The sequence below is a fragment of the Zalophus californianus genome, chromosome 6, assembly GCF_009762305.2.
Source record: "Zalophus californianus isolate mZalCal1 chromosome 6, mZalCal1.pri.v2, whole genome shotgun sequence".
NCBI classification, from domain to species: Eukaryota; Metazoa; Chordata; class Mammalia; order Carnivora; family Otariidae; genus Zalophus; species Zalophus californianus.
In genome coordinates, this window is record NC_045600.1 from 122,358,111 (window position 1) to 122,384,466 (window position 26,356).

General features: G+C 43.4%; 1 long non-coding RNA gene, 2 other non-coding genes and 2 pseudogenes across 3 annotated transcripts in view; all 5 read right to left on the reverse strand.

Annotated features, from left to right (window-relative positions):
• The window catches only part of LOC118357038, a 46,314-nt gene extending 21,655 nt beyond the window's left edge, over positions 1 to 24,659 (reverse strand). Inside the window, exons 1-8 of the long non-coding RNA XR_004820114.1 lie at positions 24,580 to 24,659; positions 21,916 to 21,993; positions 19,182 to 19,325; positions 7,482 to 7,615; positions 6,848 to 7,044; positions 6,149 to 6,188; positions 5,693 to 5,765; positions 1,613 to 1,726 (exon numbers count right to left, since the gene is read on the reverse strand). This is a non-coding gene — a long non-coding RNA (uncharacterized LOC118357038). The remainder of the gene's footprint in view (positions 1 to 1,612; positions 1,727 to 5,692; positions 5,766 to 6,148; positions 6,189 to 6,847; positions 7,045 to 7,481; positions 7,616 to 19,181; positions 19,326 to 21,915; positions 21,994 to 24,579) is intronic.
• LOC113910715 lies at positions 257 to 338 on the reverse strand (annotated as a pseudogene).
• On the reverse strand, positions 18,910 to 18,997 carry LOC113910713 (annotated as a pseudogene).
• Positions 21,572 to 21,664, reverse strand: LOC113910710. The gene has a single exon (XR_003516205.1). It is a non-coding gene; the product is annotated as a small nucleolar RNA SNORD116 (small nucleolar RNA).
• On the reverse strand, positions 24,236 to 24,327 carry LOC113910709. Its single transcript, XR_003516204.2, has one exon. It is a non-coding gene; the product is annotated as a small nucleolar RNA SNORD116 (small nucleolar RNA).
• Positions 24,660 to 26,356: the final 1,697 nt, after the last annotated feature.

Here is a 26,356-nt window from a genome sequence, read left to right on the forward strand (position 1 = left end):
ATGTGGCCATTTTTCTCCCTCTAGATGTGCAATTTGTTCTCTCAGTCCTCATATGGATTTATTGGGTGTTCAGAATGGTTTGATATCTATATAGCTGTTTTCAAAGGATTGGGCAAGCATAGAATCCCCCTACTGCTCCAGGATCTTAAGAATTCAGCTGCTTAGTTTTCTAATACTGCGGTTCTTGCTGGTACCACACAAATGAAAACCCAGATCTCCTTCTTGCACATATTTTGTTTATGATGGATATCTGGCTGGACCTCAGTTTCACAGAAGTGATTGTGTAGCTTATTTTGTTCAGATTTTTCAATGACATCAATTATAGTCATCACTGATACACACAAGTTCCTAAAATAGGGTACTATATACCTCAGAAAATGAAAGAAACTGAGCAATCTGGAGTTCATCACTCTGGGACACAGTTATCTACCCTATTCAGTCATGGAGACCAGCCCCTACATTAAAGATTCAGGTTTCCTAGCTGACTATCATTGAGTGTCTTATGGTAACTGGAATATTACATAATTCCTAAAAGAAAGATCAATATTTTAGGGACAAATGCTAACAGAAAATTATTGAGAATTCCTACTGGCCCTTGAGGATGGGCCCTTCCTTTGTGTCATAGCTCAAGGGTAAGGGATAAACATTTTCATGTGACACCAGAGCTTTATCCTTGTTGACCTGAGGGAATACAGTAAAAATGTAGAAAGATGAGAAATAAATATGTTCATTGGTCTGCCAGAGGCAAAATATGGGAAGGTTCAATAATGCACTTCTTATTAAATAATCTAATATACTGCTCTCCTAGGATGTTTCCAATGTTATTCCAACAATATTAATTGTGTTAATTTCTAGCCTCCATCAGAGCAAATTTTGTCCAACATTTTCTGCCAGACAAATTAAATAAGCAACCAGAGTATGCTTAAAGTTCCAGGAAAATGTTGGCCTGGTGAAAATTTCAATCACAACAATGCACATATATTTCTGGCAATTCAACCTCAGAATTATTTTATACTCAAAAATTATCCAGTGACTTGGAGAGGAGGAAATCACAAAAAGCCATTATAGGGGAATAAAGCACAGTTGTTTAAAAATCACTTAATCTGCCTGAGCTCAGGAACATGGCAATTTGCAGAGGATACATAGGCTTACGCTACACCTAATACTACAGTGTGGTCACAGCAATGCATGCAGGGCTCATATAGGCACAATAAATACAACATGTAACTAGAGGGGTTAAGAGTATACGGAAAAGTCAGTGAGCCCTCTTAATTAAAATACTTCTCATTCTATTTTTAGGGTGGTGCTCACAAGGATACACTGCTAAGTACTAGTGGCATTTGGTTAGCACACTTATTGGTATGAACACTGCCACACTGGTGAGAAATGACCTTGCCATCATTTCTGTGCCTAATTCCTATATAAGGCATCAACAGAAAGACTGAGAAAGTGCAAAAATTCTGGAAAAAAATAAACAGAAGTCTTGAAGAATCACTAGATTATTAAAGCCTCACACTGTTTAAATTGACAGATTCTATACAACATTAATAATTTGTGATTACTTAAATAATAAAAATAATCCAGAAAAACGTTTATAAAAAATAGGTATTACCTTGAGAGTGCATCATTGTTTCTTCTCAGGTAAGGGAATTGGTAAAGGTGACAAAATCAGGTATTCTTTGGTGAAGTGGCAAGAATTCCATGCAATTGTGATCTTACTTCCAACCTACAAACCACAGGTACAATCAGAGGAGCCAAGGAAGAAAATTTTTCAAATTCAATGTTTATTGATAAAAGCTTGTAAGCAACTAATTATATACATTCAATGACCAGTTATATGACAAGAAAAAAAGTACCCTTGTTCCATGAAATAGAATGGTATAGAAAGTAATTTGTTTTAAGATGTAGTCAAAGTTTCTCCAAAGAACTCTTAGCATCATTCAATAAAACTAGGATCTTCCTTTAAACAGAAATGAAACAGACTGAAGGAATATCAACATTAACCAATAAAATTCCAAGATTTGGATATAATGGCAATAATTTCACAGTATATATATATTAGTTAGTTAGTTCAGTTAGCCAACAAATAATACATCATTAGTTTTTGATGTAGTGTTCAATGATTCATTAGTTGTGTATAACACCCAGTGTTCATCACAACACATGTCCTCCTTAATACCCATCACCTGGCTACTCCATCTCCCTACCCCCTCTCTTCTAAAAAAAATATTTAATGCAGTATATACTTGAATACATCACTCAAATATCTAGAAAATTTCTCTTTGAGTGACAAGAAAAAAACGCTATGAATTATTGTGACTGGATTACAAGCAAATTAATACTCTCTGAGATATTCCCACAAATACAAACCATTATTCAGCTTCCATTATGTTTCCTTTATCTAAAAATTATTGATAACTCACGAATTATAATATCTTTTGAACTATCTAATTGACCTCAATGGACTATGCCTCACTCACAAGATTGCAGCATCTAAGGAAATCATGTGAATGGCTTAAGGGTAGACAAAAATGTGACTCATCAGTCTCATTACTCATGTGCTGGTTCCCCAGTGCCTGATTATTATGACTGTATGGATGCTGCTAGCCAAGCACTCAGAGTTACCATGTCATTTCTAAATCAGATATTTATAGATCTCTGCACAATTCATTTTTCTTAATGTATACAATAAATTTAGGTTTCAAATACCACAGACCTGGCTGGTTATACCACCTGACTAACTGAACTTTATCCATATTTTTTGCTTCCTATGGTCCTTTGGTAGACCTCAGCTCACAGAAGTGTTTCTGTCACTCATTTTTTCATATTCCAATGATATCCATTTTTTAATTCATCATTGATCTAGTCACATTTATAAAATGGATATTGATCCTAAGATATGTGACAGACACTAAGCACTCCAGATTCTGTCTCCCTGGGACACACTGACTCATACTATTTAATCATGGAGACTAGTCATCATAGTCAATGACTCAGCCTCACAACTGATTAGTACAGTCAGAATTTCACTGTCATATGAATGTTAGTATCCTAAGAGGAATGCCAGGTTTTTTTTTTTTCAGGACAAAATGCTCACTAATGTTAGAATTCCTACTGGAATTCTCTCTTTTTAAAAAAGATTTTATTTATTTATTTGACAGAGAGAGAGTGAGCAAGAGAAAGAGAAGGAGCAGGGGGAGGGGCAGAGGGAGAAGGAGAAGTAGACTCCCCACTGAGCAGGGAGCCTGACGTGGGGCTAGATGGATCCCAGGACTCCAGGATCATGATCTGAGCTGAAGGCAGACACTTAACTGAGCCACCCAACCCCCACCCCCTCCTGGAATTCTATCAAGAAGAAGGAATCAATTCATATGAGACCCAGATAGTTGTTCATGTCAACCTGTGCAAATAGACTAAAATATGGAAAGATGTGATGTCCATCTGTCAAACATGCACAACACAGAAGGGATTATAATATACCTTCATATCAAGTGAACTTATATTACTTTATTAGGATGTTTCTGTTATTATTTTGAATAATAAAAGTCATAAAGAGAGAAGTCATAAAAATCCTGGAAATAAAAGAGACAAAATATTTGACAGTTCACCAGATAATTAATAACTCACATTGTCTGGATTAACAGATACTTCACAAAACCAATTATCTACTTGACTACAGAAAAATATTAAAAATATAAGCCATAAAAGTAATTTATTTCAAACTGGTTATTGCCCTTGGAGTGTATTGTTTTGTGCCATCTCAGAGAGAAGGAACAGATAAAAATGACAAAATCAGCACTTCTTGCTATGGTGATGAGTATTCATGCAATTCAAAAAATCACTTCCATTCCACAAAAACACAGAGGAAATATAAAAAGTTGTGAAACAAAACCTTCCCAGATGAATGTTTACTGATAATAGATAATTAAGGAATCAAAGATGTTCCCTTGACCATCTACACTCATTTGATCCTCAGGTAAGGGAGTTCCTCAGAAAAAATTATGCTTTTTCCTCAGAAAAAAAGTAGTATAGAAAATTAAGTTTTCTAAAACTTTGGTCTCAAAGCTGACCCAAAGCCCACCCCCCAAGCATTACTCACTAAAATTATAACTTATCTTTATACACATAAACCCACTGATGGAATATGAATGTTAAGCAATGATATCAACATAAAATTCCAAGAATTGGAAATTTAATCATTTCATGTTAAAATGTTTAATGAAATATCTAATTTAATCCATCATCAAATATCTAGAAAATTTCTCCCTGAGTGAGGAGAAAAAGAAAAAAAATTCTAATCTTGAAACTGGGTGGGCGCCTGGGTGGCTCAGTTGGTTAAGCGACTGCCTTCAGCTCAGGTCATGATCCTGGAGTCCCGGGATTGAGTCCCACATCGGGCTCCCTGCTCAGCAGGGAGTCTGCTTCTCCCTCTGACCCTCTTCTCTCTCGTGCTCTGTATCTCTCATTCTCTCTCTCTCAAATAAATAAATAAAATCTTAAAAAAAAAGAAACTGGGCTAGCAAGCAAATTAAAACATAATAAGATCATCTAATAAATACCTACTTACTCTTCAATTTTCCCATATTTCTTATACTTAAGAGATAAATGGGGGCACTTGTGTGGCTCAGATGGTTGGGCACCTGCCTTCGGCTCAGGTCATGATCCCAGGGTCCTGGGATCGAGTCCCGCATTGGGCTCTCTGCTCAGCGGGGAGCCTGTTTCTCCCTCTGCCTCTCTCTCTCTGTCTCTCATGCCTCTTTCTCTCTCTCTCTCTTTAAAAAAAAAAAGAGATAAATGACAAGCAAAAAAATGAATAACTTCTTTCTTTCTTTTTTTAAAGATTTTATGTATTTATTTGACAGAGAGAGACACAGTGAGAGAGGGAACACAAGCAGGGGGAGTGGGAGAGGGAGAAGCAGGCTCTCCACTGAGCAGGGAGCCCGATGCAGGGCTCGATCCCAGGACCCTGGGACCATGACCTGAAACGAAGGCAGAAGCTTAATGACTGAGCCACCCAGGTGCCCCTGAATAACTTATTTCTAACTGACTATCTAATAAGACCTCAAGATGTTGATTCTCACAAATGACTGACTGAGGAGATGGTGTAAATGGCTCAGGACTAGGCACAGCCATTTCCCACAGTGTTCACTACTCATGTGCTGGTTTTCCACAGTCTGCTTAATGTGCGTGTATGAAAGCTATCAGTCAAGCCCTCAGAGTTACTATGTCATTCCACAGTGGTTATTTACAGCCTCTGTACCATTCATTCCCTCTAGCATTTGTTAGTATGCTAGTTTTCCAATGCCATAGTCCTTCTTATTTGGTACCATTGGTGACCAAATTGAATTCCCTTTCATATTTTTTGCCTAGTATCGTGGTCCCTGTGCTGGACCTCACCTTGTAGAAGTTATTTTGTCACTCATTTTGTTCAGATTTCAACAAGACCCATTTGTAAAGCCATCATTGTTCTAAGCAAGTTTGCAAAAGGGATTTTAATCCTGAGATATATGTCAGATACTGAGCACTCAGGATTCTGTCTCCCTAGGACACAGTGAACCATACTATTCAGTTATGGAGAGTAGCCACCACAGTCAAGGACCCAGCCTCATGACTGACTAGCTTAGCCAAAACCTTACCAGTAGAGTTAACATTCCCTGAGAGAATGTCTGTATCTTCAGGAAAAAATGCTTACCAGCATGAAAATTCCCACTGGCCCTTGAGGATAGGATGCAGAATTCTTCCCAAAACTTTCCTTCATTTCATGTCTCAAAGGGAAGAAATAAAAGCTTTTATATGAACCCAAGTTCTGTGTCCATGTTCAAGTTAGCATAGAATAAAATTATGGAAAGATGAGAAATATACATGTCCATCTGTATCATTCACAACATAAGAGGTTTACTATGCATAAGTATATCATAATACTATTTTTCAAGTAGGCCCTTCTGATATAATTTAAAAAAGGATGCATATAATCCTGGAGGGAAAGTACACAGAAGTCTCAGATAACCCAGAATGTAAAGGCTTCATATTGTCTGGATTAAGAGACTCTTCAAAATCATGTGTATGTAATCTTATTTGCCAACAATAAATAATAGAAATAACCTAAATAATAATAAATAATAAATTTTATTAAAAATTGCAAAGTTACCTCTGGAGTGCAGTGTTCTGATTATTCCCATAGAAGAGAACTGGTAACAATGACAGAATAAAAAAATAAAAAAATAAAATTAAAAAAAAACAATGACAAAATCAGTAGTTCATTGGAGCAGTGGTAGAAACTTCATCCAATTCCAATATCACTTAAAATCTACAAAATATACTGGGAAATTAAGAAAGTTGACAAATAAAAACACCACAATTGAAAATTTACTAATAACAAGTCATAAAAAATAAACCATAGATATTCACTTGACTCTCTATAGCACAAGAAAAATTATGTTCACTACTTGAAACAGGGAGCATTGAAGGTCACAAGACCTTGGTCTCAAAGTTTCCCAAAACGGCCTCCATCAGCATCGGGCTTAAAACTAGGATCTCGCCTTCAACACTATGAAATCCACTAACAAAATGTAAATATTGGGCAATAAAATCTACCTAAAACACCAAGAACTGAAAATGCAATAATTTTATAATTAAACATTTTAGTGCAGCATCTACTTGAGTCCATAGCTCAAATGTCTAGAACATTTCTGCTTGGGTGATAGGGGAAAAAATAGTATTCTAATTCTTGTGACCTCATCAGCAAGGAAATTAAAACATCCTCTAAAACATTTTGACAAATAGAAATTACTCTTCAATTTCCATATTTCTTTTACTTAAGAGATAAATAAGTAAAGACATCCTTTACCTTGATTACCTAGTCGATCTCAGTCAATTGCTCCTCACTCTAAAGATTTTGGCATGTAAGAAAAATGCATGAATGGCTCAAAGGTAGGCATAACCATTTACCACTGGGCTCTCTCCTCACATGCCGGTTCTCCAGTCTGGTTACTATGAATGTATGGATGCTGCCAGCCAAGCACTCAAAGAGTTGCTATGTCATTCCTAAATCAGAAATTGAAAGATCTTTATATAATTCATTATTCTTAATATACGCAATCAGGGTAGAATTCAATTACTATAGTCTCTATTAGTTATACCAGCTGACCAAACTGAAATCCCCCCACATTTTGCCTAACATGATCTCTTGTGCTGGACCTCAGTCCACAGAAGTGACTTTGTCACTCATTTTGTTCAGACTCCAGTGAGAATCAAAGATCCAGACACATTTCTTTTTTTAAAAAAATCTTGATCCTGACATATGTAGCAGACACTGAGCACTCCAGATTATTTCACCCCGGGACACACTAACCCATATCATTTACTCACAGAGACTAGTCATCAAAGCCTCATGGCTGACTAGCACAGCCAGAGTCTTATTGTAATAGGAGTGTTGTAGTGTCTTAAGAGAAATGTCAGTATCTTCAGGACAAAATGCTTACTGGTGGTAGAATTCCTACTGGCTCTTGAGGATGAGATGGTAGAATTATTCCCAATATTTTCTTCCTTGTCACATTTCAAGAGGAAGCGATAATTTTTTTATTCATGTGAAACCAAGGTTTTAGTTTACATTGACCTGTGAATATGGAGTAAAAATAGGAAAATATAAGTATACATGCCCATTTGTCAACCACTGAAAAGACTGAATGGTTCATTATGTACCTGCGTGTAAATATGCTAATTTACTACTGTACTAGGATTTTTCTGATATTCTTGGAAATAGATGAGACAGAAACCCTAGATGACTCCACAAATTATTAAACCTCACACTCGTTAGTTTCACAGAAATTTTGCAAAACCAATTATATTATTAACTAGATTAAAAAGGGAGTGCTGTTGCTGTGATGAGCACCAGGTGTTGTATGAAACTATTTAATATATTGTACACCTGAAACTGATATTACACTATATGTTAACTAACTAGAATTTTAAGTAAAAACTCTAAAAAACAAATGAATGATCCATGAAAAATTAATTAATTTTTTTATGTTTTGTTAGTCACCATACAATATATCATTAGTTGTTGATGTAATGTTCCATGATTCATTGTTTGTGTATTACACCCATTGCAGCATGCAGAACGTGCCCACTTTAATACCCATCACCAGGCTAACCCATCCCCCCACACCCTCCCCTCTACAACCCTCATGTTGTTTCTCAGAGTCCATAGTCTCTCATGATTCGTCTCCCCCCTCTGATTTCCCCCCTTCATTCTTCCCCCCCGCTATCTTATTCTTTTTTTTTTTAACATACAATGTATTATTTGTTTCAGGGGTACAGGTCTGTGATTCAACAGTCTTACACAATTCACAGCGCTCACAATAGCACATACCCTCCCCAATGTTTATCACCCAGCTACCCATCCCTCCCAATCCTTACTATTCCAGCAACCCTCAGTTTGTTTCCTGAGATTAAGAATTCCTCGTATCAGTGAGGTCATATGATACATGTCTTTTTCTGATTGACTTATTTCGCTCAGCATAATACCCTCCAATTCCATCCACGTCATTGCAAATGGCAAGATTTCATTCCTTTTGATGGCTGCATAATATTCCACTGTATATATATATACCATATCTTCTTTATCCTTTCATCTGTCGATGGACATCTTGGCTCTTTCCACAGTTTGGCTATTGTGGACATTGCTGCTATAAACATCAGGGTGCACGTACCGCTTCGGATCCCTATATTTGTATCTTTGGGGTAAATACCCAGTAGTTCAAATGCTGGATCATATGGTAGCTCTATTTTCAACTTTTTGAGGAACTCCCATACTGTTTTCCAGAGTGGCTGCACCAGCTTGCATTCCCAACAACAGTGGTGGAGGGTTCCCCTTTCTCCACATCCCCGCCAACATCTGTCGCTTCCTGACTTGTTAATTTTAGCCATTCTGACTGGGGTGAGGTGGTATCTCATTGAGGTTTTGATTTGGATTTCCCTGATGCCGAGTGATGTTGAGCATTTTTTCATGTGTCTCTTGGCCATCTGGATGTCTTCTTTGGAAAAATATCTATTCATGTCTTCTGCCCATTTCTTGATTGGATCATTTGTTCTTTGGGTGTTGAGTTTAAGTTCTTTATAGATTTTGGATACTAGCCCTTTATCAATATGCCATTTGCAAATATCTTCTCCCATTCTGTCGGTTGTCTTTGCTTTTGTTGACTGTTTCCTTTGCTGTGCAAAACCTTTTTATCTTGATGAAGTCCCAATAGTTCATTTTTATCCTTGCTTCCCTTGCCTTTGGCGATGCTTCTAGGAAGAAGTTGCTGCGGCTAAGGTCAAAGAGGTTGCTGCTTGTGTTCTCCTTTAGGATTTTGATGGACACCTGTCTCAGGTTTAGGTCTTTCAACCATTTTGAGTCTATTTTTGTGTGTGGTATAAGGAAATGGTCCCCACTCCTCTTGGTAATTCTTTCAAAGAACCAGCTCCTAGTTTCATTGATCTGTTCTACTGCTCTTTTGGTTTCTATTTCATTGATTTCTGCTCTGATCTTTATTATTTCTCTTCTCCTGCTGGGTTAGACTTTATTCGCTGTTCTTTCTGCAGCTCCCTTAGGTGTAGGATTAGGTTGTGTTTTTGAGACCTTTCTTGTTTCTTGAGAAAGGCTTGTATTGCTATATACTTTCCTCTTAGGACTCCCTTTGTTGCATCCCAAAGATTTTAAACAGTTGTGTTTTCATTTTCATTTGTTTCCATGAAGTTTTTTAATTCTTCTTTAATTTCCTGGTTGACCCATTCATTCTTTAGTAGGATGTTCTTTAGCCTCCATGTATTTGAGTTCTTTCTGACTTTCCTCTTGTGATTGAGTCCTAGTTTCAAAGCACTGTGGTCTGAAAATATGCAGGGCATAATCCCAATCTTTTGGTACCGGCTGAGACCTGATTTGTGACCTAGGATGTGATCTATTCTGGAGAATGTTCCATGGGCACTAGAGAAGAATGTGTATTCCATTGCTTTGGGATGGAATGTTCTGAATATGTCTGTGAAGTCTATTTGGTCCAGTGGGTCATTTAAAGTCTTTATTTCCTTGTTGTTCTTTTGCTTAGATGATCTGTCCATTTTAGTGAGGGGGGTGTTAAAGTCCCCCACTATTATTGTATTGTTGTTTATGTGTTTCTTTGCTTTTGTTATTCATTGGCTTATATAATTGGCTGCTCCCATGTTAGGGGCATAGATATTTACAACTGTTAGATCTTCTTGTTTGATAGACGCTTTAAGTAGGATATAGTGTCCTTCCTCATTTCTTATTATTGTCCTTGTTTTAAAATCTAATTTATCTGATATAAGGACTGCCACTCCAGCTTTCTTTTGGTGTCCATTAGCATGGTAAATTGTTTTCCACCCCCTCACTTTCAATCTGGGGGTGTCTTTGGGGCTAAAATGAGTCTCTCGGAGACAGTATATCGATGGGTCTTGCTTTTTTATCCAATCTGATACCGTGTGTCGTTTGATTGGGGCATTTAGCCCATTTACATTCAGGGTAACTATTGGAAGATATGAATTTAGTGCCATTGTATTGCCTGTAAGGTGACTGTTATTGTATATTGTCTGTGTTCCTTTCTGGTCTATGTTGCTTTTAGACTCTCTTTGCTTAGAGGACCCCTTTCAATATTTCTTGTAGGGCTGGCTTCATGATTGCAAATTCCTTTAGTTTTTGTTTGTCCTGGAAACTTTTCATCTTTCCTATTTTCAATGACAGCCTAGTTGGATATAGCATTCTTGGCTGCATATTTTTCTTTAGTGCTCTGAATATACCACGCCAGTCCTTTCTGGCCTGTCTGGTCTCTGTGGATAGGTCTGTTGCCAACCTAATGTTTCTACCATTGTAGGTTACATACCTCTTCTCCTGAACTGCTTTCAGGATTTTCTCTTTGTCTCTGAGACTCCTACGTTTTACTATTAGATGTCAGGGTGTTGACCTATTTTTATTCATTTTGAGACGGTTTCTCTGTGCCTCCTGGATTTTGATGCCTGTTTCCTTCCCCACATTAGGGAAGTTGTCTGTTATAATTTGCTCCAATATACCTTCTGCCCCTCTCTCTTTCCTCTTCTTCTGGGCTCCCAATTATTCTAATGTTGTTTCATCTTATGGTATCACTTATTTCTCGAATTCTGCCCTCGTGATCCAGTAGTTGTGTCTCTCTCTTTTTCTCAGCCTCTTTATTTTCCATCATTTGGTCTTCTACATCACTAATTCTCTCTTCTGCCTCATTTAGCCTAGCAGTTTGAGCCTCCATTTTGGATTGCACCTCATTAATAGCCTTTTTGATTTTGACTTGGTTAGATTTTAGTTCTTTTATTTCTTCAGAAAGGGTTTCTCTAATATCTTCCATGTTTTTTTCAAATCCAGCTAGTATCTTTAAAATCATCATTCTGAACTCTAGTTCCGACATCTTACTAATATCTGTATTGATTAAGTCCCTGGCAGTCAGTACTGCCTCTTGTTCTTTTTATTGAAGTGATTTTTTTCTCTCTTGTCATTTTGTTCAGAGGAGAGTAGATGAATGAGAGAACAAAATGCTAACAGGGTAATATCGTCCCCAGAAAATATACACCAAACAAGTCAGAAAAGACCTGAAACCAGGGGAAAAAAAGGGAAAGAAAGAAAAAAGAAAAGATAAAAACAAATAAACACAAAACAATAACAACAACAAAAACAGAATATTATCAAATATGATCAGGCTAATGCATAGATCAGTGCCACACACTAGATTTCGGGTGTATTTTGGTCTATTAGAAGAAAGTGACTCCCAAAATTTTAAAGAAAGAAAAACTTATATATGTACAAAAAATAAGTGTTGATACAATGAAGGAATGGAATATGACTGTAAAGATGAAAAATCTAAAAGATTTTATAAAAGGAATTGAGAAGATAAGAAGTTGGTTGATAAAAGAAAGAATTTTAAAAACGGGGGGGAGAGAATGTGATCAGGCAGACTAGAACAAAGCCATACACTAGAGATTTAGGGTATATTTTGATCTGTTAGACGCAACTGTATCCCAAAATTTTAAAAAGAGAACAAGTTATATATATATATAACAAAAATAAGGTTAACTACTATGAAGGGATAGAATATGACTCTAAAAATGAAAAATAAAAAAAAGATTTAAAAAAAAGGATTGATAAGATTTTGGTTGAAAAGGGGAAAAAGAAAAATTCAAAAAAAATTAACTTTGAAAAACTAAAGAATCATGGGGAAAAAAGCCATGAATTCTATGTACAGCATTCCCCTAGTGCTGGAGTTCTGCCATTCTCATTGATTGGTAAACTTGGTCTTGGCTGGCTGTTCCTCCTGATCTTCTGGGGGAGAGGCCTGTTGCCGTGGTTCCCAAATGTCTTTGCCAGAGGTGGAATTGCCCCGCCCTTTCCGGGTTGGGCTAAGTAATCTGCTCAGTTTTGCTCTCGGGAACTTTTTTTCCCTGCAAGCTTTCTGTACCACTTTGGAGGAGGTGAGTGAAAACGGCGGCCTCCCAATATCTGCCCCAGAGGAGCCGAGTACTCAGGGCCCCACTACTCAGTGAGTCCCCAGAGAAAAGCATTCAATCACTTCTGTCTCCCCAGTCTCTGGCCGCACTCCATGTTCACCTGGCCTGTGACCGAGCTTTTCTATCTCTGGCTCACGGCCCTGTGTGTAGTCTCCAAACCCAGCCAATCCCTGTGGTGTGATCCCATGCCACTCCTCCCGGGGGAGGAAGGGGAGTCTCCCCGGATCTGCTGTTTCTTGGGTCCCTGCTGGAGAAGCAGTGGCCTGACTGCACTGTGGATCACGGTTTGTGGCAACCCGGAGCTGAGAGCCCACTCCTTGGCTCTGTCTCTGCAGCTGGCTTCCCCACTCTGATACCTGGGAGCTCTGCCACACTCAGTCACCCCCAGTCTTTCTGTGACCCCGAGGGTCCTGAGACCACACTGTCCCAGTGAGTGTTCCTCCCACCGCCCCCCCTTAGCCACTGGAGCAATGTCCCTCAGCAGAGCTGACCCCTAAAAGTTCTGATTTTGTGCTCTGCTGCTCTATCATTTGCCAGAAGCGGCCAACAGAGGCCCACTTTCCCGCCATCTATATTCCCAAATATCACCTTGGATTCACTTCTCTGTACATCCTACCTTCCAGAAAGTGGTCGCTTTTATGTTCAGAGAGTTGTTGCTATTCTTTTCTTCGATCTCCTGTTGCATTCATAGGTGTTTTGAATGGTTTGATCCCTAACCAGCTGAATTCCTGGGACCAGACGAAATCCAGGTTTCCTACTCCTCTGCCATCTTGCTCCTCCCACCCAGTACATCATTAGTTTTTGATGTAGTGTTCCATGATTCATTTTTTGCATATAACATGTTACCTTTGGAAATCAGTGATCTGGTCATTTCTAGAAAGGGAAGTTTGTAAAAGTAAAAACATCAACACTTCCAATGGTGTGGAAGGAACAATTTCAAGCAATTCCAATGTCATTTCCAAACCATAACGCTAGGGGGAAGTTAGGGGAAGTTGAAATGAAAACCTTCCTAATTGAATATTTATAATTAACAGGTTCCAAGGAATTAAATATATAGATATGCATGTGACAACCTACCTGACAAGAAAATTATACTCACTCCTTGAAACAGAGTACCATAGATTGCCATCTTTTATTTAGAAGATACTGGTGTCAAAGTTTCCCCAATTATCCCCCTTAGCATCATTCATTATGACTATAATCCACCTTTAAATATGTATAAAACTGGCTGAAGAAATATTAGCCAGTGAAATCTTTCTTGAATACCAACAATGAGATTTATTTATTATTTAAAAAATGTTTCATGTACTATCTACATGAACCCTTTATTCTAATGTCTAGAAAATTGCCCCTTGGATGATAGGAAGAAAAAAAATAGCTATTCCACTTCTTGTGACTGTTATCATCAATCTAATTAAAATATATTTTAAAATATTCACAAGAATAAAAACAACTCTAAAATTATCATTTGTTTGTTTTACTTGAGATAAAGGCCAAATAAGACTCATAAGTTCTTTCAAATAGGCTCTCTAATAGACCTCCGTAGACTGCTCCTCATTCAGAAGATTGTATCTTCTAAGAAAATAGCATTAATGACTTAAGAGTAGGCACAGTCATTTTCCACTGAGTTCATTACTCACGTATTGGTTCTCCATGGTCTGTTTACTATGAGTATATGGATGCTACCCAAATAAATGTTGCCATTTTACCCAACAATTAGATTTATGGACAACTATACAATTAATTTCCCTTAATTTATACATTCAGGTTAGCTTTCAAATACCCTGTTGGTACTACTAACTCACCAACTGAATTCTCCACACAGTTTTTGCCTTGCATGGTCCCTATGCTGGAGCTCAGCTTACAGAAGAGATTTGTTACTCATTTTGTTCAGATTTCTACAAGATCCATTTTTGAAGTCTTTACTGATATAGGCACATTTATAAAATAGCTATTTAGAATGAAATATATGACAGACACTAGAGCAATCAGGATTCTATCACCCTGGGAAATGCTTACCTAGCCCCATGGATGACTAGCATAGCCAATCTTATTCTTATTGGAGTGTTATGATTCCCTAAGAGGAATGTCAGCACTTTCAGGACAAAATGCTTACTGATGTTAGAATTCCTAATAGCCCGTAAGGATGGGAGGCAGAATTATTCCCAATACTTTCCTTCATGTCATACATCAAGGAGAAGGAATAAACTCATCTATATGAAACCCAGTTTTTGGTCCACACCTGCCTGTGTTAAAATTATAAATGTGGAAAGATAAAAGGTATATATGACCATTTGCCAAAACTGCATATGACAGGAGGACTCACTATGTACCTTTATGTAAAAATATACCAATTTATTATTCTTCTAGGATGCTTCTGGTTATTCAAAGTAGAGGAAAGAGTAAAATCTGAAAAATAAAGGAGACTAAAGCTTCGTATAACCCAACAGATTTTTTAATACTAATAATAGTTTGTATTAACCAACTATCCACTAACTCAATTAAATTTTTGATGACTTAAAAATAATAAGACAACAGAGATACATAAATTTACCATAAACTGTGTATTGGAGTGTATAGTTTTGTTCCTTCCCAGATGAGGGAGTACTTCAAAATCAGCACTTCATTGGTGCAGTGATGAGATTCCATGGAATTCTAATACTACACCCAGTCTACAAAGTACATAGGAAATTAGAGAAGTTGCAAGACAAAATTTTCCTAATGGAATATTTAGTTATAAAAAGTTATAAGAATTCATAATGGATATTCATTGGACCATCTGAGGACAAGAATGATTATGCTCACAATTTTGATCAAAATAGTACAGAAATAACTGTTTCTAAGATATTTTTCTCAAAATTTCCCCAGCAGACTCATGTAAAATCATGTATTATAACTAGTGTGTTGCTCTAAACACATTACAAACCCATTGATGATATATGAAAGTGGCCAATGAAATTCATATAAGAATCCAAGAATTTTAAATATAATCATCTCACATCTAAAAATGTTTAATCTAGCATGTAATTGAAGCCATCACTTGAAAGTATATGAAATTTCTTGCTCAGATAATAGAAAAAGCAAAGAAAACAATGTGTAAACAATTGTTCTGATCATCCCTAGTGACAGGGATGACAAGCAAATTAAAATATACTATGAAGATTCCACATAAGGTACCTACTTTTCAATTTACATACAATTGTTCCACTTAATAGAAAATGATAAGTAAAATTTCATAGTATCTTTGGATTTTGATAATCTAATTACACTAGGGACACTGATCATGACTCAGAAGATTCCAGGAGCTCAAATATGTAAATAGATCAAATGTAGTCACAAACATTTCTCATGGGACTCATTATTTAAGTGGTGGTTCCACAGGGTCTATTTATGACTTATGTGTAGATACTGGTAGCCAAAAGTTGTAATATCGTTCCACAACTGGTTATATAGACCTTTCTACAATTCATTTCCTCTAGCACATGCCAGGATGTTATTTTTCAAATACCACAGTACTTTTTTTTCTTTTTGGTAATACTTGCTGACCAAAATGAATTCCCCTCCACATTATTGTTTAGCATGATCCATGGGATAGACCTCAGCTTACAGAAGTTATTTTTGTTGCTCACTTTGTTCATATTCCAACAAGATCCATTTGTGGAGTCATCATTTATCCAGGACATTTATAAAAGAGTATCTCAGAATGAGATACGTGGTAGACACTGAGCATTCAGGATTATATTACCCTTCGAGATACTGATCCACACTAACTTGATCATGGTAACCAGAATCACTGATGGCCCAGCGCTGATTAGAATAGCCAGAGTCTCATTGTCATTGAAGTGCTACAATAACCTGAGAGGAATGTCAATATCTTCAGGAAAAAATGCTTACTTATATGAGAATTCCCATTGGCATTTGAATATATTTTGGCAGAACTATACCTGAAGAGCTCCTTCATGTAATATGTCAAAGGATAAACTCTCTCATATGAAACCCATTTTTGTCCATTTTGAACTATAGTAATAAATGTATATAAAAATGAAAATCATGTACATTTGTCAACCAAGCAAAAGACAGTAAAATTCATTGTGTACATACATTTAAATTTAACTATATAAATTAATTTATTTGGATATCTTTAAAAATATTTTAAGAAAAGTGTACAAATTCTGGAAATAAAAAAAAGACAGAAACCATGAATGACTCAAAAGATTATAATGCCTCACAGCACAAATAGAAGAAGAGAAAATCAAAATATACCAACAGAAGATTAAAAACCATGATGTAGTAGTCTCACAAAGATTTAAAATTAGTAACGATAAACATATTTACCTTGTAACTACAAGATCTGTGGAAACAAACCAAAATAAAGCTAGCATCAGATAACAAAGAGAAATTGTAAAAAAAAAAAAAAAGAAACTTTAAAAATGATATAAAAATCTCATAGGATAGGCTCATTATTAGTGTTGACAAAACAGGAAGACAATAAATGAACTTAGTATGAATCAAAAGATTTTATCCAATCTTGGAGAAAAGAACATAACCTAAAACATTCACAAAACTAACATGTGATAAATTAAGATTCTCAATATTACATCATTAGAAAACATGATAACATAAGGAAAGTAAAAAAAAACTAAATTAGTAGTATAAAACTGAAAATATGATTTCACTAATATAAAAATTATTGAAAACATGATAACATAAGGAAAGTAAAAAAAACTAAATTAGTAGTATAAAACTGAAAATATGATTTCACTAACAAATATAAAAATTATTCATTTGACATTTCAGTAACAAAAGGACATTTGGAAAACAAGAAAAAGTTCAAATCCATTAAGATTTTACAAATATTTGACAACAGAAAATAATAGAAGGATATATATGTGTATATACGTAGAAAGTTAAGTATGAGTGAAATTCATCAATCACAATATATTGATTATATAGAGTTTCCTGTCTTGACAATGAGTAATCACATATCTGAAGACTAATGACTAACATAGGGTAATGTGAATTATGACACATTGTATGACCTAACTATGAGATACACTTCAATAAAATCCACTACCTTCCACAGGACACTAAAAAGTTATTGAATATACTGTTCCAAATAAAAATTTGATAAAATGTGAACAGACAACCTCAGGTACCATTCAAAAGAACTACACTTGGAAGAGAGAACAAGACCACAAAACCATGTGATTGTCATCATCAAAAGTGGCACACCAAGAACACTAGCAAAAGAAGGAAGATATCCACCTGAACTGTACAAAAGACATTTAAAAGCACAGTTAATACAACAGGCATGATGCAATATGTTCCACTGGAAAAAAATCCAAAAAGCACTGGGAAATTTCAATGCTAAGATAGTAAGAAAAATTTTCATAAAAGTAAATCATTTTGCTGAATAATTCATTCATAATTGGGTAGATCAATAATATGATGTGAACACAAAGCTGAAACACACAATATAGACAAAAGGATCCTAAGGAGGAATGCAAAATGAAAAAACAAAAAAGCCTGAATCACTGAAATATACATGATTTCTAAAAACTAAGGGAATAAACAGCATATATAGAAACATGAAAAAGAAAAACCACAAAACAAAAAATGTGAAGGATACACAAAGTGTGAAGATGAAGGGGACAGAAAAACAGATAAACAGTATATCATAAACAGTATGTTAAAAAAATTGAAAAAAAATATCATTTATACTATGATCCTACCTGAGGGGAAGAAGACGTCAGATTCAAACAGATGAAAACATATTTTCAAAGGGGAAAACTCAGTAAGAGGCAATGAAAGGCACTCCACAGGAGACTATCAGGAAGGGTAGTCAGAATATCAAAAAGAACAAGACCACAAGGCCACTAAACTGACTAGAACAGATAACCCAAGGAAACTACAGAGCACGCCACATGCCCTTTGCCACAGAGAAGCTGAGGAAGAAGCCTGCCCTGAGCATGGCCTGAGGTCCTTCTCCTGTCCTGTGTCCCCAACCTATCTGCCCTGGAGTGGACAAGGCACAAGGGCAAGGGAAGAGCAGGGCCCCAGGGCCGCGGCGGGGGCGGGGGCGGGGGTGAGCGGTAGCAGGGAGGGCCTCAGTGACTTCAAGGCCACCTGCACCCGCGTGGTGTGGTATGCTGACCTCTGCCACCCGAACCCTCCCGGGCCGCTCTAGAAGAGGCCAGACCATTGCACCCAGATGGCCCCAGTTGCTGTGGAAATCCCTAGGGGTGGGGGTGGGTGTCCCTCTGCCGCTGAGACTTTCCCCTGCCAGACGGCGACTTCCAAACCTGGCGTGCACTCCTAGCTACCAGTAAAGCTATCAGAGGGCATGTGTCCCTCACTCCAAGTTCCCAGGTGGAACCAGGTGCTGGACCTCTGATGAGGACGACGGTAGGGATTGTCACTCATTTTGTTCAGATTTCCAAGGAATGCATTCATAGGGAGTCATCATCGATCCAAGCATGTTTCAGGACACAGAACGTTAAAAGTGCTGGGCTCCAGCCTGGGACAGCCGATGCGTTCACACACATCAGCCCTCGGCAGAACCCAGGGGCAAGCCAACACGCAGCCAGGGAACCATCCTCGGCCAAGGCTGCCTCATGAAGCACCCCGGCTGGTTGAGGCAGAGGTGAGCCTCTTACCGCTTACTCTGGCGTCTTCCATGTGACTGCAGACCACACAGCTCTACTCTCCCAGGCAGTCCTCGCCTCTCAGGCCGGGCATAGCTGATGAGGCAGAATGTGACTCCCCAGTGCTCATGGACACCTGCGTCCAGCCAACTCCACCTTGGAAGTGGGGAGAAGAGGCAGGTGTGCTTTAGCATGGCGGACAGGTCTGTGGGCATCCACAGCAGTGCCAGGCAGTGGGGACACGCTGCTCTGCCTCTCCCTATGATCTGGGGGCTCCCCCCATGCCTGGAGACAGACACCCACACGTGGACACTTCCAAGCATGGGGGCGTTGGGTATGGGGTGGAGGATAGAGGGAAGGGTGGCGGGAAGGGGAGCGGGTCACAGGCAGGAGAGGGGGAGGAGGTGGGGGGCAGCGGGGGCCACCCTGGTCACAGAGTGCTGCAAAGGAAACAAGTGCCCAGTCCATGTACCCCGCCACTGGTCTCCTACAGGGCGTCCATATGGCCATAGGGGTATCTCGTGGACCTCACCCTCCCACGGTCTGGGTCCCAGCCCAGAACACCTCTGCCCAACAGCTGTGGCCCTGACAGGGAGCAAACCCACTCGCAGCACCTACTCATCCAGAGAGCGAAGTACATGCCAGGCAGACACAAACCGGCATCAGCTAGCTAGCCCAAGGGAACTGCCCTCCGGTCGAGGGGAACCACCCCAGGAGCAATGAGCCTAGAGGCTTCCGGGAGAGGACCCTTTGTGGCCTAGGGCAACGGAGGCACAAGTGGCCTCCCACATTCAGGCACCCACACTCCTGCTCTCTCTGCTACGGCCAGATCCCCTCCCTTGATCAATTCAGAAAGCCCACATGGGGCTCAAGAGACCCCCAATTCCCGAGGTGCCAGCAACCAATCCCTTTTGCAGGAGGTCACCCAACACTGGTTCTGGCGGGCTGCAGAGCAAGACCCGTGCAAGGGGTGACTTCGCCCTCTCATGCCACTCGTGTGTCCGCCCTCATCCAAGGGTCACCCACAGAGGTCCATGTCATTAGAAGCCAATAGGGCCTTCGACAGGGCCCAATCCTGCCCTGGGGGCCGTGCCCCAGGGGGCCATGCCTTGGACCGGGACCATTGCCTGGACTCAGAACACGACCCAGCCCTCCCTGCACCTGGGGTACCCACCTCTGCCCCAAAAGCAAGCACACGGGAACCATGTGTGGGTCTGGCCACCAGGCAGAAAGCCCCGTCAGCATGTACCCTGATCCCGCAGCCTCGCCAGCACCGAGTCCAAGATCAATTCTCACGGAACTGGTCCCTGCCGCATTCTGCCAGGTGGTGCCCACTGCCCTCCCAATGGAAACTCAAACTTCTGGGGAAACATGCATGGGTCAGCTACCCATGCTGAAGGAAATTCTCCAGGGGCCCATTCACTGCCTTGCCCATGTAAGTAAGCTGTGCGGGGAGGGCAGGGCGTTGGAAAGGGCATTGGCCCCCAGATTCAACCTGCCCATCTGAAACCCACCAGACACCCCAAGACGCCCAGGCGCTGCTGCCTCCCCCTACGAGGAAACACGTCACGCCTGCTGCAGATGGACACCTTGGCCTCCTGAGGCTCACCGTCACCCAGGCAAGCTTCCCGCCTGTGTGCCTGTGGCAAGGGGTGACCTGTCCCAGCAGGGGGATCACCACACCTCAAACCCCACGTTGCACTAACGATCGTTTCAGGGACCATAGTTCTAACTGCCTCTATCTCTGCCGAGGGTTTCCTCTGGTTGCCTGTGGGCCATGGCCCTTTAACCTCAGAACCGCATCCCCGTAAGCCACCATGATGGCCTTGGCCCACTGGATGGACGATGCTGTCACCCAGGCAATATGGTCGGCATAGCTGACCTCCCCAAGCCCAACGGCCCCTGAGCCTTCCCTACCAGGGCACTCCACCAGCCGTCTGCCACGGAGCAGCTGAGGAAGAAGACTGACTCGAGGATGGCCTGAGGCCCTTCTCATATCCCATGTCCAAAATGTCTCTGCCCTGGAGCAGACAAGGAACAAGGTCAGGAAGGAGCAGGGCCCTGCCTGGTGCAAGGACCAAGGCCTGGGCCATGGCTGGGGTGAGTGGTGGTGGGGAGTGCCTCAGTGACTCCAAGGCAGTCTGCACCCACATGGAATGGTAAGCCGACCTCTGCCATTCGCTCCATACCAGGTGGCTCTAGGGTAGGGCAGACCTTTGCACCCAGACGGCCCTGGTCGCCGCGGGCAATCCCCTATGGGTGGAGGAGGGCCTCCCTCCGCTCCTGAGACTTTCCCCGGACAGAGGGGTGACTTCCAAAGCTGGCGTACACTTCTAGCTACTGGTAAAACTATCAGACGGCATGTGTCCCTCACTCCGAGTTCCCGGGTGGAGCCACGTGCTGGACCTCAGTTCCGATGAGGACGACGGTAGGGATTGTCACTCATTTTGTTCAGATTTCCAAGGAATGCATTTGTAGGGAGTCATCATCGATCCGAGCACGTTTCAGGACATGGAACATTAAAAGTGCCTAGCTTCAACCTGGGACAGTCGATGCATTCACACACATCGGCCCTCGGCAGAACCCAAGGGCAAGCCACCGCCCGGCCAGGGAAGCCATCCTTGGCCAAGGAGGCCTCGGGAAGGACCCCAGCCACCTGAGGCAGAGGCGAGCCTCTTACCACTTATGCTGGTGGCTCCCATGTGACCACAGAACACACAGCGCTACTCTCCCAGGCTGTCCTCACCTGGCAGGCCGGGCATCCCTGATGAGGCAGAATGGGACTCCCCGATGCTCACAGACAACCACATCCAGCCAACTCCACCTGGGAAGTGGGGAGAAGAGACAGGTGTGCTTCAGCATGGCATACAGACCTGTGGGCATCCACAGCAGTGCCACGCAGCAGGGACATGCTGCTCCGCCTCTCCCTACGATTGGGTGCTTCTTCCATACCTGCAGACAGACACCCACATGTGGACGCTTCCAAGCATGGGGGATGGGTTATGGGGTGGGGGATTGAGGGAAGGGTGGCCGGAAGGGGAACGGGTTGTGGGTGGGGGAGGGGGAGGAGGTGGGGTTGGGCAGCGGGGGCCACCCTGGGCACAGAGTGCTGCAAAGGAAACGAGTCCCCAGTCCACGCAACCCACCACTGGTCTCCTACACACTGTCCACACGGCCATAGGGGGATCTCATGGACCTTGCCCTCCCACGGTCTTGGTCCCAGCCCAGGATACCTCCACCCAAAAATGGCCCTCGCAGGTGGCAAACCCGCTTGCAGAACCTTCTCGTCCTGAAAGCGAAGTGCACTCCAGGGAGACACAAAACAGCATCGGCAAGCTAGCCTGAGGGGACTGTTCTCAGCTCGAAGGGAACCGCCCCAAGAACAATGAGCCTGGAAGCTTCCAAGAGAGGATGCTTCATGGCCTAGGGCCACAGGGGCACAAGTGGCCTCCCGCAGCCGGCCACCCATACTTCTGCCCTCTCTGCCGTGGCCAGATCCCCTCCCTTGTTCATGCAGAAAGTCCACATGGGAGTGGAGAGTCCCCAATTCCTGAGGTGCCAGCGACCAAACCATCTGGCAGGAGGTCACTTAACACTGGTTCAGGTGGGCTCCAGGGCAGGACCTGTGCAGGGGGTGACCTCACACGCTAATGCCTCTTGCATGTCCGCCTGCATCCAACTGTCACCCACGAAGGCACGCCTCGCCAGAAGCTCACTGGACCCTGCAACGTGGCTCAATCCTGCCCTGGGGGCCATGCCACAGGGTGCCGAGACAGACCCAGAGCACCGCCTGACCTAAGAAACCAACCCAGCCATCCATGGGCCTGGGTTACCCACCATTGACCCAAAGCAAGCACGTGGGAACCATGTGTGGATCTGGCCACTGGGCAGAAAGCCCCATCAGCACGTACCCTGATCCCACAACCTCACCTGCCCCTAGTCCAAGAGCAATTCTCGCAGCATTGTTCCCCGCCACATTCCACCAGTTGGTGCCCACTGCCCTCCCGTTGGAAACGCTAACTTCTGGGGAAACTTGCGTGGGCTGGCTATCCACCCTGAGGGAGCCTCTCCAGGTCACCATTCACTGCCATGCCTGCCAAAGTCAGCTGTGAAGGGGAGGGGAGGGCGCTGGAAAGAGCACTAGCCCCCAGATTCGACCTGCCCATCTGAACACCACTGGCAACCCCAAGATGCCCAGGCACTGCCGCCTCCCCCTAAGAGGAAACACATCAAGCCCACCACAGACGGGCACCCTGGTCTCCCGAGGCTCACCGTCACCTGGGCAGGCTTCTCTCCTGTGTTCCTGTGGCCAGGGGTGACCTGTCCCAGCAGGGGGATCACCCTGCCTCCAACCCCCACGTCACACTAATGAGTCATTCCAGGGACTACGGTTCTAACTGCCTCTATCTCTACCAAGGGCTTCCCACAGTCGCCCACAGGCCACATTCATTTGACCTCACTGCCACATCCCCGTAAGCCACCATGATGGCCATGGTCCATAGGACGGATGCTGCTGCCCAGGTGATGTGGTCAGCATAGCTGACCTCCCCATTCCTGAAAACCCCTGAGCCTGCTCTACCAGCAAAGCACTCCATGACTCCTCTGCCATGGAGCAGCTGAGGAGAAAGCCTGCCCTGAGCCTGGCCTGAGGCTCTTCTCCTGTCGTTTTCCAAAAACTCTCTGGTCTGGAGCAGACAAGGCACAAGGACAAGGGACAGAGAGGGCCCGGGGGCGGGGCTGTGGCTGGGGTGCTGGCAGGGGTGGGGGTGAGCAGTGGCGAGGAGTGCCTCAGTGACTCCAAGACAGCCTGCACCCATGCGGCGTGGTACGCCGACCTCTGCCACCCACACCCTCCCAGGCTGCTCTAGGAGAGGCCAGACCATTGCATCCAGATGGCCCGAGTCACGGCGGGCAATCCCTAGGGGTGGGGGTGGGCATCCCTCTGCCGCTGAGACTTTCCACCACTAGACGGTAACTTCCAAACCTGGCGCGCACTCCTAGCTACCAGTAAAGCTATCAGATGGCATATGTCCCTCACTCTGAGTTCCCGGGTGGAGCCACGTGCTGGATCTCAGTTCCGATGAGGACGATGGTAGGGATTGTCACTTATTTTGTTCAGATTTCCAAGGAATGCATTGTAGGGAGTCATCATTGATCATAGCACGTTTCAGGACATGGAACATTAAAAGTGCAGGGCTCCAGCCTGGGATAGCTGATGTATTCATACACATCGGCCCTCAGCAGAACCCAGGGCCAAGCCACTGCGCAGCCAGGGAAAGCCACCCTCGGCCAAGGAGGCCTTGCAAAGGACCCCAGCCAGCTGAGGAAGAGGTGAGCCTCTCACCGCTTACGCTGGCGGCTCCCACGTGACTGGAGACCACACAGCGCTACTCTCCCAGGCCGTCCTCACCTCACAGGCCGGGCATCGCTGATAAGGCAGAATGGGACTCCCCGATGCTCACAGACACCTGCGTCCAGCCAACTCCACCTGGGAAGTGGGGAGATGAGACAGGTGCGCTTCAGCATGGCGGACAGGTCTGTGGGCGTCCACGGCAGTGCCAAGCTTGGGGACATGCTACTCTGCCTCTCCCTATGATCTGGGGGCTCCTCCCATGCCTGCAGACAGAACCCACATGTGGACACTTCCAAGCATGGGGACATCGGGTATGGGGTGGGGGACAGAGAGAAGGGTGGCGGGAAGAGGAGCAGGTCACAGGTGGGAGAGGGGGAGGAGGTAGGTGTGGGTGGCAGGGGCCACCCTGGTCACAGAATGCTGCAAAGGAAACAAGTGCCCAGTTCCTGCACCCCACCACCGGTCTCCTACAGGGCATCCACACGGCCATAGGGGGATCTCATGGCCCTCACCCTCCCATGGTCTGTGTCCCAGTCCAGAACACCTCTGCCCAACAGCTGCGACCCTGGCAGGGAGCAAACCCACTTGCAGCACCTACTCGTCCTGAGTGCAAAGTACACGCCAGGCAGACACAAACCGGCATCAGCTAGCTAGCCCAAGGGAACTGACCTTGGCTTGAGGGGAACAGCCCCAGGAGCAATGAGCCCGGAAATTTCTGGGAAAGGACCCTTTGTGGCCTAGGGCCATGGAGGCACAAGTGGCCTCCCACAGTCAGGCACCCACACTCCTGCTCTCTCTGCTATGGCCAGATCCCCTCCCTTGATCAATTCAGAAAGCCCACACGGGGCTCAAGAGACCCCCAATTCCTGAGGTGCCAGCAACCAATCCCTCTGGCAGGAGGTCACCTAACACTGGTTCTGGAGGGCTCCAGAGCAAGACCCGTGCAAGGGGGGAGCTCAGACTCTCATGCCCCTCATGTGTCCACCCTCCCCAAGGGTCACCCATGGAGGCCCATGTCATTAGAAGCCCGTGGGGCCTTCGACAGGGCCCAATCCTGCCCTGAGGGACCGCGTCCCATTGGGCCATGCCTTGGACTGGGAGCACTGCCTGGACTCAGAACACGACCCAGCCCTCCCTGCACCTGGGGTACCCACCTCTGCCCCAAAAGCAAGCACACAGTAACTATGTGTGGGTCTGGCCCCTGGGCCGAAAGCCCCATCAGCACGTACCCTGATCCCGCAGCCTCACCAGCACCGAGTCCAAGACCAATTCTCACAGCACTGGTCCCCGCCACATTCTGCCAGGTGGTGCCCACTGCCCTCCCAATGGAAACTCAAACTTCTGGGGAAATGTGCATGGGTCAGCTACCCATGCTGAAGGAAATTCTCCAGGGGCCCATTCACTGGCTTGCACGTGGAAGTCGGCTGTGCAGGGAGGGCAGGGCGTTGGAAAGGGCATTGGCCCCCAGATTCAACCTGCCCATCTGAAACCCACCAGACACCCCAAGATGCCCAGGCGCTGCTGCCTCCCACTACGAGGAAACACGCCACGCCTGCCGCAGATGGACACTTTGGCCTCCCGAGGCTCACCGTCACCCAGGCAAGCTTCCCTCCTGTATGCCTGCGGCAAGGGGTGACCTGTCCCAGTGGGGGTATCACACTGCCTCAAACACCACTTTGCACTAACGATCGTTTCGGGGACCACGGTTCTAACTGCCTCTATCTCTGCCGATGGCTTTGTCTGGTCGCCCATGGGCCATGGCCCTTTAACCTCAGAGCTGCATCCCTGTAAGCCACCATGATGGCCATGGCCCACTGGATGGACGACGCTGTCA